The sequence below is a fragment of the Nannobrachium achirus genome (genome assembly GCF_963921795.1).
Source record: "Nannobrachium achirus genome assembly, chromosome: 8".
Taxonomy (NCBI): domain Eukaryota; kingdom Metazoa; phylum Chordata; class Actinopteri; order Myctophiformes; family Myctophidae; genus Nannobrachium; species Nannobrachium achirus.
Window position 1 is genome coordinate 68,029,191 of NC_137817.1, and position 18,457 is coordinate 68,047,647.

An 18,457-nucleotide genomic window follows, 5' to 3' on the forward strand; every position below is an offset into this window, starting at 1 on the left:
AGGAATATGGTGAATACAGTATTTATCTATCTATCTATCTATCTGTCTATCTATCTTCTTAGGGTGACCAACTTTTCTTAGGGTGACCCACTTTGGCCGGGATTGTCCCAGTTTCAAGCTTGGTGTCCTGTGATCCCTCCCGACAAATATCTCTTAAAGACTAGGTTTTCAACATTCACTACGAAATCGTCCCGTTTTTTGTCAGAATGTAAATAATAATTGTTTTCAGTGGTACTTTACTTGAGTATTTCCAATTCCCAATACTTTTACTTCTATTCCAAAACATCGCAGATCCAAATATTGTACTTTTACTCCACTACATTTATTTACTAGTTACTTTGCAGATATAAATAATATTCATACCGTGGCTATTTTCAAACATTTCTAGCATTATTTCATACCGTACGTGGCAGGTAGATTTTGCATTCTGTAAATGGTAAATGGTGCATTTATATAGCGCTTTTATCCAAAGCGCTTTACAGTGATTGTGCATTACATTCACCCGTTCACGCACACGCTGGCGGAGGAAACCATGCAAGGCACCAACCTACTCACCGGGAGCAATTAGGGGTTCAGAGTCTTGCTCAAGGACGAAGGACCCTTCGACATTAACTCAGGAGGAGCCCGGATTCGAACTGGGAACACTTCAGGAACCCTTCATGCTCTAATAACGGTTTCTCTACCTCTGAGCTATGCCGCACATCTACTTGAAACTGAGTATTTATACATTGCAGTATTGATACTAAGTAAATCATTTGAGTACTTTTCCCACCACTGTTATGTTCTTTTATGTTCTTTTCATGGAAACGTCCTATATCATAAAACATTAACAAAGGCATTGCATGTCTGACTTCAATGCTGAGAAGCTGCTGTTTCATCTATCTATGTAGCTATTCTATCTATCTGCAACCAACACACGCGCCCCGAAACACTTACGGCCGGACTACACCAAGCCGTTTCGCGCGCGTCAGTGCGTATGCGTGCGTGTGCGGGTCGTGCGCGCGTATGCGCGTTTTGGATAGATCCAATGTATATCAATTCAGCCGGCTACACCAGGCGTAAGGATAGCGCGAACCACGGATACGCATGCTGTAAAAATAGGATCGGTTCTATTTTTTATATACGCGTATGCGTTTTGTACACAGACTATCTGGTCTCCCGCACATATACCCCCTCCTTTAGCCTTACATTAATTCTCTCCTGTAGTAGCTTCTGCTTTGATGACGTCTATGGCTACAGGAGAGTCTTAACGCTTTGACAGACAGGTCGGGAGTATGGTCTGCAAAACTGCTACTGTGGCTCTACACATGCATACATGCGAGACATATCTTCCGTACAAGTTCTGCAAGGTGTATGCGACTTGTACGGTATATGCGACTTGTACGGTAGCCTTGTTTAATGTATTAGTCCGTATTTTTAAATAAAATTCGTTTTTAACAAGTGTACAGCTTTTCCTCGTTTGCTACAATGTTAGCTGCAACAGCGCCCTTTGGTGGCTGGAAGCATTATTCCGTATGTACACATACGTCATGTCCTTGTATGAACGAATGGGGGAATGGATGAACGTCACGTGATAAGTGCAGCCATCTTTAACCAGACCAGAGCTGCTCGATTTGGAAAAGACACACACTTGGTAAAAACTCATTTTATTTAACAATACGGACTTATACATTAAACAAGGCTACCGTACAAGTCGCATACACCTTGCAGAACTTGTACGGAAGATGTCTCGCATGTATGCATGTGTAGAGCCGCAGTAGCAGTTTTGCAGACCATACTCCCGACCTGTCTGTCAAAGCGTTAAGACTCTCCTGTAGCCATAGACGTCATCAAAGCAGAAGCTACTACAGGAGAGAATTAATGTAAGGCTACCCCCTCCTTGGTGTAGCCAGGGGCTTTTCGCACACGCACAGCGCACGCACAGACAGCGCACGCATACGCGCGCGTTTTCTGGTGTAGTCCGACCGTTACGGTGGGACTACACCAAGCCGTTTCGCGCGCGTCAGTGCGTGTGCGTGCGTATGCGGGGCGCGCGCGCGTATGCGCGTTTTGGATAGATCCAATACATATTAATTCAGCCGGCTACACCAGGCGTACGGATAGCGCGAACCACGGATACGCATTCCCTAAAAATAGGATCGGTTCTATTTTTTAAGCAGGCGTATGCGTTTTGTACACAGAATATCTGGTCTTCCTCACATATACTCCCTCCTTGGTGTAGCCTGGAGCGTTTACGCATACGCGAGCGTCTTCACGGACAGTACGCGCGTATGAGCGCATTTTTCGGTGGGACTACACCAAAAAATGTGCACATACGCGCGTACTGTCCGTGAAGAGGCTCGCGTATGCGTAAACGCTCCAGGCTACACCAAGGAGGGAGTATATGTGAGGAAGACCAGATAGTCTATGTACAAAACGCATAGGCGTGCTTAAAAAATAGAACCGATCCTATTTTTAGGGAATGCGTATCCGTGGTTCGCGCTATCCGTACGCCTGGTGTAGCCTGCTGAACTGACATACATTGGATCTATCCAAAACGCACATACGCGCGCGCGCCCCGCATACGCACGCATACGCACTGACGCGCGCGAAACGGCTTGGTGTAGTCCCACCGTGAGTGTCTAGCTGGTATTAGATTAAACACGCACACACACACACACACACACACACACACACACACACACACACACACACACACACACACACACACACACACACACACACACACACACACACACCATTGGACCCTCTGTTTGTACACGGAGCGTCCAAACTCTGTGCCTAACTAGTTGCCTTGGTGATAACTCTATGATTATCTCCCTTTAATCTCGACCAGTAACTAAACAAAACAATATCCTACCTGATGATAGAGATGGAAAATGCCGAAGAAAACAGATCTGTAAATCAATAATCAATGTGTAGCATAGCAAAAACACGCTTGTTTGTAGATCACCGCGGCCATGAGACACAAACAAAACCACGTTCCGACACGAACATATTAAGGGAGTGCACACATATCGGTACACTCCGTTAATATGTCCGTGTGGGAACGCAGATTGATTTGGAGTTCCGCGCACAAAACAAGTCTGTTGTTTTATGTTTTCCGTTTGGTTAATCAGTCCTAATCGTGTAAACTCCTTGACCTAGACAAACTAAAAACCCAAACAGTTCAGCTGCTCCAATGTAGACCACACATTATGAGATTAATCATGTTGATAATGAGTGTGCAACACTGGTATCAAATACCACAATGTCGAAGTTGGGTCTTTCTACTGGTTTGGTTTTGATGAGAAGAGATCATTTATCAATGAAACAGAAGCTTGTTTTCTTCATAGAGTAATCTCTCTATTTGTTATGGAGAATGTTTTTGTTTGTGATTGTTATCCTATGCAAAGTAGGCTACTCTGTTCATCCGTCTGTCTTTCAATGTTATATGAGATACCTGCAGATCCTTCTCGAAAAATAAGAATATTGTGTGAAAAAGCATTGCAGGTGCCATAGCACCTCAAATCATAACTGACTGTGGAAACTTCCCACTGGACTTCAAGCCACTCTGACTTCAGAAGTTTGACATTTCTCTATTATAAATCCTTGTTTTGAGTGTATTGTAATATTTTGAAATATGGACTTTTGATATTCATGAGATGTATGCCATAAAAATTCTAAATTTTACCCCCCCCAAAAAAAAGGTTTGGAATAATTCACTGAATGTCCAATGTATCTAGAATATATGAAAGTTTCATGAAATATATGAACATTTCAAGAAAATGTACCTTTACACAATATTCTAATTTTTTGAGAAGGATCTGTAAAAGTGTTTTTTCTGTAAAAAATCACACCAGTATGAACCAAGTGGTGGTGTCCATTCATTTGTGTGTATGTGTATGTGTGTGTGTGTGTGTGTGTGTGTGTGTGTGTGTGTGTGTGTGTGTGTGTGTGTGTGTGTGTTTGTGTGTGTGTGTGTGTGTGTGTGTGTGTTTGTGTGTATGTGTGCATGCGTGCATGCACATTTCAAGGCTGTTCAACAGCACCTCTCTGGTCACTCAACGGTATTGCACGCTCAATAAGCTGTAAAGCTTACTAGGATATGTACTATTTCCTATTGCAAACTTCTAATAAATTATTAAATCAATCAATCAATTTTTATTTATTTTTGTCATTTTGTTTATTTTTTAGATAATTCAATGTTACTACATATATTAAGTTGATAGCAATACATAATTAAATGTTGCTAAATAGTATATTTAGTTGATAATGCATAATTCGATACTTATTGTGGGGTAATTGTTGGGAATGATGTACACTGTATAGGTCTTGACCTGCTGTTAAGTGCCATTAGAAAATAAAATCTCAAAAATTCACTTGATTGGGTAATTTTGATACTTCCTTAAATCACACAAACATTTTATCAATTTAGTTCAGATTAACTTTGAATAAAAGTCGATTTTAACTCACTAGACCCATTCATTGATTGATTGTGTGTGTGGATGGTTTTTGTTTAGTGCACGTGATAAAACACACTATATTCTGACAGCTCTGAGAAAATTATATGAATATAGAAAACGTCTAATTAAAAGTAATAAAAAGGATTTATTCCAAAATAAAGTCTTTCTCCAAACATAGATCTCTATTTTTCTTTTTTTAGCTTGTAGATCAGCTCAACTCAAACTTTATTTATAAAGCACATGACATTAAGAAAAGCAATACGAGAAAACAAACCAAAAACAAAAATAAGCAATTACAAGTTTATACAATTGACACAATCAAACAGTGTCGACTCAATAGAGGCCTCAGTCACCAGCTTCGACTCTCTTCGCATTCAATCGGACTTTTTCACCATTTATCAGACGTTTGAATGCAGAGAGTATCCACAGGGTATCCACGGAGTATCCACGGGGTATCCTGTTTCCGTGCACTTTGATGTACGCATGCGCCGATATCTGTCGCCTCGAATATTATATTCCCCTCACGGGAATCGAACCCAAGCCGTGGGTTTGTTGCATCCGTGCTCTACTGACTGAGCTAATGAACAGATGATGTGACTCCTTTTTTGTGCATTTATCTTTGACGTGGATAGTGGGGTAGACGTGCAGTGGGGTAGACGTGGATAGTGAGGGACTGAATATTTACTATTCTGTCCATAACGGCACATATCTCGGTAACGCGGCTGAGTGGGATTGGTCGCCGTTCCCACCGCTCGTCGCGGCAACTCGGCTCGCTAGCGCTCGCCTCGGTGGCGACTCACGGGGTCATCGGCGCCCAATACCGCGCCGCTCCGTCGGGGTCTGTGGCGTGGAGCGTTACACCGGGGAACAGGGAATCCATGGCATCTAGTTCGATGCTGGAATTCAGCTCAGTTTTTATTATTGTGTACCTCTGAGGTTGACCACTAGATGTCGACGTTTCACTACTAATCAAGCCACTGTTTCATTGTTTTTTTATCAACCGTCCACTGCGAGATACCGGGATACCCAGTATCCGGTATCTACGGATACCTCTGCATTGAAGCGTCTGAAAACACGTGAATATTTCGCATTAAGTGCGTTGATATCATCCTCAGTCACACTGTTAACCCTCGTAGGATCCTCGTGTTTTAGTCACACCCAGGGCCTTCGGGTCACTTTGACCCGGCTCATATTAAACCATTCTAAAGTATTTAGAAATCCCCAAAAATCATATTAAACACAATTTGATTGTCATTATTAACTACTTTACTAACAATTCAATAAATATTTTGTATTATCCCTGCCAGGCCGGGATGGCCAAAGGTGAGGGATTATGTTTTCACTCCTCTGTCTGTGGACAGCTAATCTCAGGCAAATTGGACCAATTAGTGTGAAACTACACACATACACTCCCGGGAGGCCTAGGAAGAACCTCCTCCCCTAATTCTTCACATTTGCCTCTTATAGCGCCACCATCAGGCTGTTGTGTGAACAGCTAATCTCAGGCACCACTTCAGCATCAAACTTGGCACACATACGCCCAGGAGGCCTAGAAAGAAACTCCACTAGAAATCTTTTCCATCTGTCATTTATAGCACCACCATGAGACTGATCTTTGCAAAATATCTTGTTGGTATTACAATATAGACTTTGTCCAAATCTCACACCAATTGGTACATATTATCCCTATTGTCATTTGATCAAGAACTATATGTCAAATATTTCTTGTCCCATTCTGATTTGCACAAAGTGCTACAGGTGCTCTGATGGCACAGTGTCACTGCCACAGAGGTTGTGGATTTGAATCAATCGTGGGGCATCTATGCAAACACAATTGTTGTTCGAGGGAAGGGAAGCTGGGCGGAGAGGTTGATAATTGTACATGTATTCCTACAGCCAGGCTGGGCGGCAGCTGGTTTTGGGAGGGAGGAGTAGGACGAAGGGCGAAGGCCCTACGTCCACTCGGTGGGGGGTCCTCACTGTCAGGTGATTCGGTAGGATACAACAGCAGTGACAACATAGGGGAGGAATCAATTGGCATAAGGACTGGATTGGGGAGAAAAAGAGGGTAAACCATAATTGGCTACTCAAAATAAAATAAAATAAAAAAGAAATGCTACAAATCACGTCGGAATGCTGTGGAACTTGGAATTTGTCATGGATAAAAACATATTTTAACATACTTTTTCTTGATGTTGAAAATTGAAAACCGGGTCAAAGTGACCCGAAGACCCTACGAGGGTTAAAATATGTTTTTATCCATGAAACTTCTTCTGCTTGGCTTATTTACTGTACTAAACATGTGATATGAAAATGGTACATGTCATGCATTTGCAACACCCCCCTGTATCAACATATAACACCCAGGGTCTTCGGGTCACTTTGACCCGGCCATTCAAAGTGTATGCTAAATGGCTAATATTTAGACCATTTCTTTCTGAAAAAACATTGGACATATGGATTTTTGAGTACATAATTTGCTCACCATTACAAATTACATTGATAACAATTCATTCAATATTATCTCCGCCAGGCCGGGATGGCCAAAGGTGAGTGATTATGTTTTCGTTGCTTCTGTCTGTGAACAGCTAATCTCAGTCACCGCTGGACCAGTCAGCGTGAAACTTTACATGTACTCCCCCGGGAGGCCTAGGAAGATATTCAACCCCAAATCGTCCTGTTATAGCGCCACCATGAGGCAGAATTGAGCAAAACAAGTTTTGGGGGATATTTACAATACCGATTTTCTCTGGTCATTTGATCAATGTCATGGCCTACAGTATGTGTCACATTTTCTATTCAGATTGGCCACGATTCCAAAGATGCTTACGATTTTTGCGGGAGTGGCACATTTTGCTACCAAATGGGAACTTCATCCCTATGCCACTTTACAAATTCCAAGTTCCACAGCATTCCGACGTGATTTGTAGCATTTCTTTTTTATTTTATTTTATTTTGAGTAGCCAATTATGGTTTACCCTCTTTTTCTCCCCAATCCAGTCCTTATGCCAATTGATTCCTCCCCTATGTTGTCACTGCTGTTGTATCCTACCGAATCACCTGACAGTGAGGACCCCCCACCGAGTGGACGTAGGGCCTTCGCCCTTCGTCCTACTCCTCCCTCCCAAAACCAGCTGCCGCCCAGCCTGGCTGTAGGAATACATGTACAATTATCAACCTCTCCGCCCAGCTTCCCTTCCCTCGAACAACAATTGTGTTTGCATAGATGCCCCACGATTGATTCAAATCCACAACCTCTGTGGCAGTGACACTGTGCCATCAGAGCACCTGTAGCACTTTGTGCAAATCAGAATGGGACAAGAAATATTTGACATATAGTTCTTGATCAAATGACAATAGGGATAATATGTACCAATTGGTGTGAGATTTGGACAAAGTCTATATTGTAATACCAACAAGATATTTTGCAAAGATCAGTCTCATGGTGGTGCTATAAATGACAGATGGAAAAGATTTCTAGTGGAGTTTCTTTCTAGGCCTCCTGGGCGTATGTGTGCCAAGTTTGATGCTGAAGTGGTGCCTGAGATTAGCTGTTCACACAACAGCCTGATGGTGGCGCTATAAGAGGCAAATGTGAAGAATTAGGGGAGGAGGTTCTTCCTAGGCCTCCCGGGAGTGTATGTGTGTAGTTTCACACTAATTGGTCCAATTTGCCTGAGATTAGCTGTCCACAGACAGAGGAGTGAAAACATAATCCCTCACCTTTGGCCATCCCGGCCTGGCAGGGATAATACAAAATATTTATTGAATTGTTAGTAAAGTAGTTAATAATGACAATCAAATTGTGTTTAATATGATTTTTGGGGATTTCTAAATACTTTAGAATGGTTTAATATGAGCCGGGTCAAAGTGACCCGAAGGCCCTGGGTGTGACTAAAACACGAGGATCCTACGAGGGTTAACATACTTTTTCTTGATGTTGAAAATTGAAAACCGGGTCAAAGTGACCCGAAGACCCTACGAGGGTTAAAGCACATGCCCCCGCGAGGGCCCTGGGTCAATCATTTTTTAGCCCCCCCTAGGAGAATCTTTGGCAGCTAGGGTAAGTTTGGGTCTCATTCACTTACTATACACTATACTATAAAGGAAAAAAATCAAACCTCGGTTCGAAGTGAAGCGGTGAATTTCTATTGTGTTCTAGAGCTATGAGAAAAGATGTGCTTTAGTTCTATATTTTTATGAATTTTGAATGGATGAATGGTTTTATCTGGAGAGCCAAATTGTCATGTGAAGCTTGACCAGTCCTCACATGGGGACGCACGAGACGGACAAAGGCACTTCTTGGAAGCGGTTTTCACCCCTTCAAAAAAAAAAAAAAAAAAAAAAAGACTAAAAAAAAAAGAAAAAATCTTGACATGAGGTATCTAACTAGTCTTTTTAATTGTTCTGAATGTATTAGAAGAATTTGTTTTTCACAGAAAAACATTCCTTGGGCTAGAAACGGCCCCACAAAACGACAGTTTAGTGATGAGTCATCACTTTTCACAGTTTTGTGGGGGCCGTTTTAGCCCAAGAAACTCATACATTGAATGACAGACAAGGATAAGGATAGTGGCAGCCACCTGTGACTTTTCAGAGCGGTTTTAAAGGAGAGGATCTAAACACCTACGTTTCGGTTGGACGTGCCACATTTTAGCGGCATAGTTGTGTTCAGTTGAGATGCTGGCTAGAGGCTCTGTCTCTCTGTTTCCATCGTCATCATCTTCACGTTTCACTGCTAGCGATGTCAACGTTGACCCATCAGCCTCCTCTGGTCTTTGCAGTAGCTCCTCCTCCTGTTCCTCTTTAATCTGTAGAGGTTCTGGTTCCAAACCAAAGCCTTTGCTATTAACTGCACTAGTCAAGGATTTTCAGTTGAGACATAAACCAAAGGGTTTGCCACATTCTGTACACCTGGAGTTTTTACCCGCATGAGTAACCAGGTGTTTTTTCATGTGAATGAAATAAACAAATCCTTCACCACACTCGGTACAGGTATAGCTATTAACCGCACTGGTCAAGCTTTTTGAACCTGTGTGAGAAATCATGTGTCGCTGCAGATCACTCATACTAGTAAAGGCTCTGTCACACTCAGTACAGGTTTTTCCCCCTATATGAGAGCTCATGTGTTCTTTCAGGAGTCTCCTGTCATCAAAGACTTGTCTACACTTGTAACAATTAAAGGGTTTTACACCTCTATGAAACCCCATGTGTATTTTCAGTTGACATGTTGACATGTGACCAAAGGGTTTGCCACATTCTGTACACCTGGAGTTTTTACTTGCATGGTAAACCATGTGGTGTTTCAGGTCACTCACCAGAATACAATCTTTACCACACTCGGTACAAGCAAAGCCTTTTTCAGTACAGCTATCAATTGCACTAGTCAAGGTTTTTGAACCTGCATGAGTATTCATGTGACGCTTCAGAAAACCCATTCCACGACAGACTCTGCCACACTCACTACAAGTATAGATATTGACTGCACTAGTCAAGGTTTTTGAACCGGTGTGTGTATGCATGTGTTTCCTCAGATATTGCATTTCACCTGCCCTCATACCGGTAAAGCATTTGTCACCTATATGAGAGCTCATGTGTTCTTTCAGGTCTCTCCTGTAACTAAAGACTTGACTGCACTCTGTACAAGCTAAGCATTGGTTACGTGGATGAACCCTCATGTGTCGTTTCAGGCTACTCAGTTTAACAAAGACTCTGTCACACTCTGTACAACTAAAGCATTTATTTCCTGTCTGACTGCTCGTGGGTGGAGTTTGTCGTGATGACGAGTCCCGGGACAGCTCGTTGCTCAAAGACAAGCGTCGTTCTTCCATATTTTATGTCTCATGAGAGTTCAGTTTGTTTAAAGCGGGCTGGTCTTCCCTGGTCTCCTCCCAGTCATCACTGTCTTCAGTGATGTCAGATTCAGAACAATTTGAAGAGAGGAGCTGGTCGTCACTAGCCGGTTGTGATGATGGTACCCAGTAGTTTATACAAGCTTGTGTTTTCATGTGTTCAGTTGAGATGCTGGCTAGAGGCTCTGTGTCTCTGTTTTCATCGTCATCATCTTCACATTTCACTGCTAGTGATCTCAACGTTGACCCAGCATCCTCCTCTGGTCTTTGAAGTAGCTCCTCCTCTTGTTCCTCTTTAATCTGTAGAGGTTCTGGTTTCACCTGGACCAGACTGGAGCTCCTCTCAACCTGTTCAGGGGTAACCTCCTCTTTACATGCAGGGAGGTGTGGAAACTCTAGACAAAAGATAAAACAAGTTAACAATTGCAAAAAGCTAAACAACGACCCGCTAAATTGAATGAAGGGCTCATGTAATATCAGCTCTACAGAAGAGTTCATTTGCAAAAACAGATAACTCCGTTTTTATAAATGTTCACAAATCCAGTTTTTTTATTGTGCACTCAAAGTAATATCAATCAAACTGAAGTTGGGTGGATTTGACTAAGTAAAAATGACTTAACAAAATAGATGTATCATAAAAAATGTAACTTTATTAGAAAATAGTTTTTGTCTTCATTTAAACTTTGTCTTTTGGCAAAAACAGATAACTCCAACACTCGTTTTTTATCAAAAACAGATAACTCCACAATTGATGTTTCACCATTGAATGTGGCCATATCGAGGACGCAAAAAGGATTTCCAGAATTACATTACTCTTACAGGAGAGCAAAAACAAAGTTTTGACAACATACTTAAGCAGTCTGTACTTTTATAGGGGCCACATATAGCCACCAGGGGGCACAATAGGGGACAACTCAGGGGCCCCTGGGGTGCTAAAGGTGCACCGTTTGATCCAATCTGCACCAAACTTGGCACAACCACTGTTCAGGGGTCTACCATGGCAATAGTCACACCAGGGGCCACTTCACAGGCCACATCAGGGGCCCCAGTGTACCATATCAAGGGCCCCCGGGGGCCCCGGGGTGCCAAAGGCACACCATTGCTCCAATCTGCATCAAACGTAGCATGAACACTGTTTAAGGGTCTGCCATGACAATAGTCACACAAAGGGCTAAACCAGGGGCCCCAGTGTACCATATCAGGGGCCCCCGGGGGCCCAGGGGTGCCAAAGGCACACCATTGCTCCAATCTGCATCAAACTTAGCATGAACACTGTTTAAGGGTCTGCCATGACAATAGTCACACAAAGGGCTAAACCAGGGGCCCCAGTGTGCCATATCAGTGGCCCCTGGTGCCCCCAGGGGCCAAAGGCGCACTGCTGCTCTGATCTGCACCGTTTGATCCAATCTGCACCAAACTTGGCACAACCACTGTTCATGGGTCTACCATGACAATAGTCACACCAGGGGCCACCTCACAGGCCACATTAGGGGCCCCAGTGTACCATATCAGGGGCCACTGGGAGCCACACGCCACATGGGGCCACATGGTAGACCCCTGAACATTGTTTGAGAAAATGTTGGTGCATAATGGGGCAACAGTGCGTCTATGGCACCCAGAGGCCCCTGGGGGCCACACATGGCCCCTGGGAGCCACACATGGCCCCTGGTGTGACTTTCCTCATGGCAGACCCCTGAACAGTGTTTGAGACACTTTTGGTGCATAATGGGGCAAGAGTGTGCATAATGGGGCAACAGTGCGCATAATGGGAAACAGTGCGCCAATGGCACCCAGAGGCCCCTGGGGGCCACACATGGCCCCTGGGAGCCACACATGGCCCCTGGTGTGACTATCTTCATGGCAGACCCCTGGAACAGTGTTTGAGACAAGTTTGGTGCATAATGGGGCAACAGTGTGCCTATGGCACCCAGAGGCCCCTGGGGGCCACACATGGCCCCTGGGAGCCACACATGGCCCCTGGTGTGACATTCCTCATGGCAGACCCCTGAACAGTGTTTGAGACACTTTTGGTGCATAATGGGGCAACAGTGCGCATAATGGGGAAACAGTGCGCCTATGGCACCCAGAGGCTCCTGGGGGCCACACATGGCCCCTGGGAGCCACACATGGCCCCTGGTGTGACTTTCCTCATGGCAGACCCCTGAACAGTGTTTGAGACACTTTTGGTGCATAATGGGGCAACAGTATGCATAATGCGGCAACGGTGCGCCTAAGGCACCCAGAGGCCCCTGGGGGCCACAATTGGCCCCTGGGAGCCACACATGGCCCCTGGTGTGACTATCTTCATGACAGACCCCTGGAATAGTCTTTGAGAGAAGTTTGGTGCATAATGGGGCAACAGTGCGCCTCTGGCACCCAGAGGCCACAGGGGGCCACACATGGCCCCTGGGGGCCACACATGGCCCCTGGTTTGACTATCCTCATGGCAGACCCCTGAACAATGTTTGAGACATAATGCATAATGGGGCACCATCTTGGATCACGTGGTCTAAACACGCTGCCCAATGGATTTATCTGTTTCTGCAAACAAAGAGCTATGTCATTTGTCTGTTTTTGCTACAAAACCTGATCTTTGAGGGCGTTTAGAATGGGATATATCTGCCTTAACAACAAAATTGATTTTATATTCTAATAAAACTCTAACTTAACCATTATTTACAATAGTCATCTCATTTTTTCCCAAAATGGCTTTTATCTGTTTTTGCAAATGAACTCTTCAGACAGATCTACCTGCATTTTCTATTTGTTGAACATGTCTGTGTGACGTCAACGTTGACCCAACAGCCTCCACTGGTCTTTGAAGTCGCTCCTCCTCCTGTTCTTCTTTAATCTGTAGAGGTTCTGGTTTCACCTGGACCAGACTGGAGCTCCTCTCCTCCTGTTCAGGGGTGACCTCCTCTTTACACACAGGAAAGAGTGAGAGACCTAGGAGGAGGAGAGAAGAGGTAAGGTCAAGTGTGATTCATGATTGCTTCATGTTTTGTGTTGGACTATGACCATGTTATTATAAAAATGCTGCTGCTTCTGTCCTCAAGCCCTTCAATACAGTTCATCATTCAGCCCTGCAATGTATCTCACATGAACATAATAATAATAGGAATAATAGGAATCAAAAACTCTTCACCAAGTGCAGATTTATTATGAATTTTTACACATTAAAACCCAGTTTATAGGCATTTTCAGCTCCCGGCAGCCATCGTGGACGCCATCTTGAAAATGGTGCTTTTCCGGTAGTTATTTTTTCTTGATTTTTTAGTATGTTGTTTATCATACCCAATAGTAACAAAATCCATTGAAAAATCTCTTTTATCAATTATTTGGGGTTTCAGCCATATACTGACAAATCTACTGTTGAATTCATTGCAAACAGACCACTAGGGGGCGAGCCCAAATTGTTTGCGATGGTTTTTGAAAACCTTATACCCATACCTAACACCATACCAAAAATCAAAAACTCTTCACCAAGTGCAGATTTTTTATGAATTTTTACACATTAAAACCCAGTTTATAGGCATTTTCAGCTCCCGGCAGCCATCGTGGACGCCATCTTGAAAATGGTGCCTTTCCAGTAGTTATTTCTTCTTGAATTTTTAGTATGTTGTTTATCATACCCAATAGTAACAGAATCCATTGAAAAATCTCTTTCATCAATTATTTGGGGTTTGCACCATGTACTGACGTATCTAATATTTGATTCATTGCAAACAGACCACTAGGGGGCGAGCCCAACTTGTTTGCGATGGTTTATGAAAACCTTATACCCATACCTAACACCATACCAAAAATCAAAAACTCTTCACCAAGTGCACCAAATTGATGATTCTTGACCAGTTTGGCCTCAGCTATCATGCTAGCTAAATTAATGCATCAGCTTTGTCAGCCATCGGGCATTTCTCCTAGCTAAACAAAAGCATCAGCTTTCGACAGCCATCAGGCTTTTCTCCTAGCTAAATTAAAGCATCAGCTTCGGCCATCTATCATTTCATGCTAGCTAAATTAATCTTTGTCCATTCACCAATGTGCCTATTCATGAGTATCAAACCTTCTAGGGTCAGACTGCATGACCCTAGAACCTCCTGGTGTGAGATTGCTGGAACGCAACTTAGCAAAGCGCCCTTTATTTTAGTTTAATGTCTGCTGGTAAATACTGTTCTACGTCACCGCATCAGCGCATCTATGCAGAATAGCGACCGCATCCCGATGCAAGCGAATTAAAAAAGTCCAATCCACAACTACACCACACTAGTATCACGACAACCTAGCCAAGTTTTTTTGCTATGTGCTCCGTCTGTGGCTGTGTGCTGACTGGCTGCTGAGCGCTCCCCTCAGCGCTGCACGGCTGCAGACTGGACAGAGTCAGAGCCTTCTACCTACGAAGAATTGCGTCACTCCCGTTCACTTCATGGGGCCAGGTCTTCTACGCACACATCTATTGGCGTATAGTGACAAACGGCGAACCGGAAGTTTACAAAATGCATTGAAGTCTATGAGGTGTAAAGTGACAATGAACCACGTGACCAGCGCTGTTTCTGACCCCGCAGTGGCAGGACTCTCTGATTAGAAGACTCTGGACAGAGTCAAGCATGGGTGTTGACGTCACAGGCAAGAGAAAGCGAGCGCTTGATTTGTTCAAAAATAAAACGACCATATTCCCCATCCACCATCACCACTAGACAAAACGGACGGAGCCAAAAAGAGAAAAAAGCGCTCCTCTTCTCACTGCTGCTCAACGCAGCCTAGATGACACGACACCCCCCCAAATATTTTTACATCGAATCTGAACGAATCACACAAACGATCAATTTGGATTCAAAACAGCGATTTTCGCCGGAAAGCTACAAGTTTGCATGCCTGATATATGTCACAGTTAGTTTGAGATTCAGTTAGATTGAGAACAGGAGCGCTCGTTTTTGTGCACAATGTGGAGCAGGCACCGCCTCCTTCGGGGAACTAGGAATAATTTGACTGAGGTTAGGGAGGGGTTTTGATTTCAATCGGGATTGTCACATAAAGAACACTGTTTGTGGTTTCTTCCATGTATACAGTCCCGAGAGAATGAATGCACGCGCCATTCTTTAAAACTAAGAAAGAGTCCAATGTCATGTCTATAATTAGTCCTTTTTAGTTTTTCCAAATGTTTACTAACCTTTCTAGGGTTATGTTTTTATAAAACAATATATGTCACAGTTATTGTCCACGACATTGCAAGCGGCGCGAAGGCCAGCGGTCCTTGGTCCTGCTCTTCGCGCCCGAGCGCCGCAGGCGCGAGTGCCCGCGAAGAGCGGGCCAGGGCCGCGCGGCCGGCGGAGCGCCGCGCGAGTTACGAAGCCGTGGTGAATGTAATCGTTATATTTATGCCCAGGCCGTAAGGCCTGGGCAAGCGCACGATAAACGCCATGATCAGTATAATTTCTGTAAATCTTACCTTGATATTGGCCTTTGTTGTAGGACGAGGCTGTAAGTTTATTTAAATTTCAAGGTTTGAGTTTGTGTTCATCCCCCAGTCTTTTGTTTTAGGCATAACAAAGGGAGCCGGATGGGCCATTACTGGTTTCGGGTGTGTTTCACACCAGCTCCTAGGCATGACAAAGGCCAAGTAGGCTCATTGTTGTTTAATCACAAAAGCATTGGGGGCCTTTGTGTTAGGGATTGTGTAGGTAGAGTGTTTAACTTTTATAGATTTAGCCCTCCTGGGTATCTAGTATCTAGTCTTCTAATCCATTCCTGTTCTTGGAATTTCCTCTCTCCAACAGTCCAATTTCTGTTGTGTTCTAGACCACACACCTTAAGGGCTTGGATCCCATGTGTTAAATAGTGTTTTACAATCAGTAAATGTGTTTCTTTATGGTTATTAATATTATAGCGATGCTGGTTAAGCCTACACGCTATGGAGTTTCCCGTTTCTCCAATATACTGTAGTTTGCAAATGTCACAAGTGATAAGGTATATCACATTTTGTGTGTTGTAGGGTATAATTTGTTTAATTCCAACTACATTTCTTTTTGATCTATTTATAATTTGTTTCTGTGGGCTAAAATAACTTGGAGTTGGTTTTGTAGCCCTGTTACTTTGTTTCAAGTTACTACGGACCAGGTAGTCCTTTAAATTTTTATTTTTGCGATAGGCAGAGATTATCTTGTAATCCTGTAGTAGATTGTTCTGCCTATTTTCAAAGTTGCTTTTTAGGCGTTTGTTGGCCAATATGCTTTGGCTGGAATAAGTTGTTACTAAGGCTAAAAGGGGTCTCTGGTCTCTGATCTTGACCTCCTCAAAGGTGCTGTAGGCCTTTCTTAGGTAAGTTCTTGTGTAGCCTCGTTCTCTTAGGGCTTTGAAAAGAATTTTACATGCTGTTTCAAAGTCTTTTTTTTGGGTACAAATCCGTTTAAAGCGCAGTAGCTGTGACTTGACGATTCCTGAAAAGCAGTGTGGTGGGTGGAACGAGCTCTTATGTAATAAAGCGTGTGTGTCCGTAGCTTTGAAGAATACTTTCAGGTCAAGTTTTCCTGTTGTGTCAAAATATTTACCCTTGTATGTAGTGATGTCCAAAAAATCAATTTGTGTCATGTCTGTGACATATTTGACTGTTATTGTTCTGTGATGTGTGTTTAGGATTGTAATAAAATCCTGGAATTCCTCCATGGTGTATTCCCATGTGCCCCATATGTCATCCAGGTATCTGTAATAATGTGATGGTTTGAGTGGACATCTTTCCATTACTGATTCCTCCCAGGATGCAATGTAGATATTGGCCAGTGACGGGGCAAATCGTTTGCCCATGGCTGTTCCACTGATCTGGAGGAACGTCCTGCCATTAAATTGGAAGTCATTTTTTGTTAAATTCATTTCCAATAATTCTAAAAGCTCTTTGTCTGGTCGCTTTCTGTCCGGGTATTTCCGGAAAATGTCCCTGATGGCTTGTAGCCCTGCGTTTGTGTCAATATTTGTGTATAGACTATCAATATCTATCGAAAATAATATTGCATTCTTTGGAATGACAATGTTCTTTATAATTTCCACAAAATGATAGGAATCCTTAATATAGCTCTTGTGTCTTATGGATAAGGGGTTAAGGTGATATTCTATGAATTCAGCCGTACCATAAGTCTCAGATCCGCAGTCTGAGATAATCGGACGCCCTGTTGGAATTTCGTAGGGAATTGTCCAACTGGCTGGATCTTTATGTATTTTTGGTAAAAGATACATAGTTCTAGCCTTGGGTTTGTCCACTCCTAACAGGTATCTTTCCTGTTTTCTGTTTATGAATTTTTTCTGCCTTAAGGTGTTTATAATTTTTTCAGCTTCTAAAGCTGTTTGTTCAAATATCGGTTTGGCTAGTTCCCTGTAGTGGTTCACATTTTTCAATTGTCTCATGCCTTCCAATATATATTGCTGTCTGTCCAATATCACAATCGATGACCCCTTATCAGCGGGTTTGATTATTATATCTTGGTTGTTAGTTAGGGATCTGAGTGCTCTTACCTGGTCTGCAGTGAGGTTCGGCTTCTCCTTCAGATGACCCGGCATTTTTCTGATCGTCGTCAAATCTTGCTGGATCAGTAGCTTCAGGCCCTGTGGGAGTTGCTCCCCTGCTGGTTCCCAGTAAGATGCTGGCATGAATCTGGGGATTTCCTCTTGGTCCGTATTTCCAAAATGTGTTGTTAGTTTTAGCCTCCGGTGATATTTGGAAACGTCCTTTCTCAGATTATTCATCTGTTCACGGTAAATGTCTACTGTGGGTACAAATGATAGCCCTTTTTCCAATAGGGTTTTTTCGTGTTCGTTAGGTCTAAAATAATGCGATAAATTGATTATACTATTTGTTTGGGTCTTTTCTTTTTCCCTTAGTGCTTCGTGGCGTTCAGGGCCTCTTAGTTTAACGACTCCATCCAAAGGTCAACTATACTAGTAGCTGTCCTTCTCGTCCAGTGTACGTTGTCCCATTGTGTTTTAAATTTGGTTGGGTCCAACATTGGGAGACAGTTGGTTTTTTTAATTTCTTTATTCAGATTGGTAAGGATCCATTTTTGGTTTTCTTCTAGATCCTCAGAGAAGTTTATTAGCGCTACTTGTCTGTTTGCGTTAGGGAATTTGGTTTTGGCTATCTTGATCAGTCGTCCTAAGTTTTTCTGACTGGTCACA